This window comes from Bos taurus, chromosome 10 (genome assembly GCF_002263795.3).
Source record: "Bos taurus isolate L1 Dominette 01449 registration number 42190680 breed Hereford chromosome 10, ARS-UCD2.0, whole genome shotgun sequence".
In the NCBI taxonomy this organism is placed as follows: domain Eukaryota; kingdom Metazoa; phylum Chordata; class Mammalia; order Artiodactyla; family Bovidae; genus Bos; species Bos taurus.
Window position 1 is genome coordinate 91609058 of NC_037337.1, and position 3168 is coordinate 91612225.

At 41.8% G+C, this 3168-nt stretch overlaps 1 non-coding gene across 1 annotated transcript; it reads left to right on the plus strand.

Annotated features, from left to right (window-relative positions):
• Positions 1-405: 405 nt before the first annotated feature.
• TRNAC-GCA (transfer RNA cysteine (anticodon GCA)) lies at positions 406-477 on the plus strand. Its single transcript has one exon. It is a non-coding gene; the product is annotated as a tRNA-Cys (tRNA).
• The last annotated feature ends 2691 nt before the right edge of the window (positions 478-3168 follow it).

Genomic DNA, 3168 nt, shown 5'->3' on the forward strand with positions numbered 1-3168 from the left:
AAATGTACACGCATTTTAAAATGTGTTTTAAATTAAATGACTGCTTGTTTAAAACAATTAGTTATAGTTTTTAGGTCAACATATGAAACTCCAATACTTTGGCCACCTGATGTGAAGAGCTGACTCATTTGAAAAGACCCTGATGCTGGGAAAGATTGAAGGTGGGAGGAGAAGGGGACGACAGAGGATGAGATGGTTGGATGGCATCACTGACTCAATGGACATGGGTTTGAGTGGACTCCGGGAGTTGATGATGGACAGGGAGGCCTGGCGTGCTGCAATTCATGGGGTCACAAAGAGTCGGACACGACTGAGTGACTGAAATGAACGGATACGAAAACTACAGTAAGTACAAATTGAAAACCTACAATTCATGAGGGAACATAAGCATATCCCTAAAGAAAATCCCTGGTGGCTCAGACGGTAAAGCGTCTGCCTGCAATGCAGGAGACCCAGGTTCGATTCCTGGGTTGGGAAGAACCCCTGGAGAAGGAAATGGCAATCCACTCTAGCACTCTTGCCTGGAAAATCCCATGGACGGAGGAGCTTGATAAGCTATAGTCTATGGGGTCGCAAAGCATCGGACATGACTGAGCGACTTCACTCATTCACAAGGAAAGAGGTTAAAAGGAGAATACAGGAAAGAATTACAAAACAAAGCAAAACTTGAAAAAAGGCAATAAAATGGCAATAAGTACATACTTTCAATAATAACTTTAAATTCCAGTGGACTAAATGCCCCAAAAGACACAGAGTTGCTGATTCAGAAATAAATGCTAACATAGACTAAAAGTGAGGGGGTGGAAAAATGTATTTCATGCAAATGAAAATGACAAGAAAGTAAGGGTAGCAATACTTATATCAGACAAAACTGATTTTAAAATGAAGTCTATAACAGAAGAAAAAGAAGTGCATTATATAATGATAAAAGGATAAATGCAAGAAGATATTACTCTCATTAGTATATATGCACCCAATACAGAAACACCTAAATATACAAAGCAAATATTAACAGACATAAAAGAAAAAATTGACCATAATAGGAGGGGATTCTAACACTACATACATCAATAGAGAGATCATCCAGACAGAAAACCAATAAGGCAACACTAGTCCTAAATGACACAGGACATCAGTTGAACTGAATATCTTCAGAAACTTACAATCCAAAATAACATTCTTTTCAAGTGCAGATGGAATATTCTCTGGGACAGATCACATACTAGGTTAAAAAACAAACTCAACAAATTTAAGGGGATAGAGATCATATCAAGCATTTTCTCTCCACCACAACACGAAACTACAGATCAATTACAGGAAGAGTGGTAAAAGCACAAATATGTGGAACCTAAACAGCATGCTAGTAAAAACCAGTGGGTTGGGAAGACAGGATGGTGGAGGAGTAGGTGGACATGGAGTACATACCTCTCCCTGGGTGCATTAAGAATACATCTTCAGATGCAGAAGATCTCACAGAGCACCAGCTGAGTACTGGCAGCAGTCCTTGACAACCAGAGAGGAATATATTGCTGTTGTTGTTTTTCAGTTGCTAAGTCATGTCTGACTCATTGCCACCCCATGGACTGTAGCACACCATGTTCCTCTGCCCTCCACTATCTCCCAGAGTTTGCTCAAATTCATGTTCACTGAGTCAGTGACACTATCCAACCATCTCATCCTCTGTTGTCTCCTTCTCCTTTTGCCTTCAACCTTTCCAAGCATCAGGGTCTTTTCCAATGAATCAGTTATTTGCATCAGGTGGCCAAAGTACTGGAGCTTCAGCATCAGTACTTCCAATGGGTATTCAGGGTTGATTTCCTTTAGGATGGACTGGTTTCATCCCATTCCAGTCCAAGGGATTCTTGAGAGTCTCCTCCAACACCACAATTCGAAAGCATCAGTTCTTTGGCGCTCATCCTTCTTTACGGTCCAACTCTCACAGCCATACATGACTACTAGAAAATTCATAGTTGTGACTGTACAGATCCTTGTCAGCAAAGTGATGTCTCTGTGTTTTAACATTTGTCTAGGTTTCTCATAGCTTTCCTTCCAAAGAGCAAGCATCTTATAATTTCACAGCTGCAGTCACCATTCAGAGTGACAGCTGAATGCAAAAAAATAAAGTTTGTCACTGTTTCCATTGTTGCCCCTTCTATTTGCCATGAAGTGATGGGACACTAGACTGGAAGAAGCACAAGCTGGAATCAAGATTGCCGGGAGAAATATCAAGAACCTCAGATACGCAGATGACACCACCCTTATGGCAGAAAGTGAAGAGGAACTCAAAAGACTCTTGATGAAAGTGAAAACGGAGAGTGAAAAAGTTGGCTTAAAGCTCAACATTCAGAAAACGAAGATCATGGCATCTGGTCCTATCACTTCATGGCAAATAGATGGGGAAACAGTGGAAACAGTGTCAGACTTTATTTTTTGGGCTCCAAAATCACTGCAGATGGTGACTGCAGCCATGAAATTAAAAGACGCTTACTCCTTGGAAGGAAAGTTATGACCAACCTAGATGGCATATTCAAAAGCAGAGACATTACTTTGCCAACAAAGGTTCGTCTAGTCAAGGCTATGGTTTTTCCTGTGGTCATGTATGGATGTGAGAGTTGGACTGTGAAGAAGGCTGAGTGATGAAGAATTGGTGCTTTTGAACTGTGGTGTTGGAGAAGACTCTTGAGAGTCCCTTGGACTGCAAGGAGAGCCAACCAGTCCATTCTGAAGGAGATCAGCCCTGGGGTTCCTTTGGAAGGAATGATGCTAAAGCTGAAACTCCAGTATGTTGGCCACCTCATTCGAAGAGTTGACTCATTGGAAAATACTCTGATGCTGGGAGGGATTGGGGGCAGGAGGAGAAGGGGACGACAGAGGATGAGATGGCTGAATGGCATCACTGACTCGATGGACGTGAGTCTGAGTGAACTCTGGGAGTTGGTGATGGACAGGGAGGCCTGGTGTGCTGCGATTCATGGGGTTGCAAAGAGTCAGACATGACTGAGTGACTTAACTGAACTGAACTGATGGGACCTGATGCCATGATCTTAGTTTTTTTGAATGTTGAGTTTTAAGTCAGTTTTTTCACTCTTCTCTTTTATTCTCATCAAGGTGCTCTTTAGATCCTCTTCCCTTTCTGTCATTAGAGTGGTATTTATCTGTATATCTGAG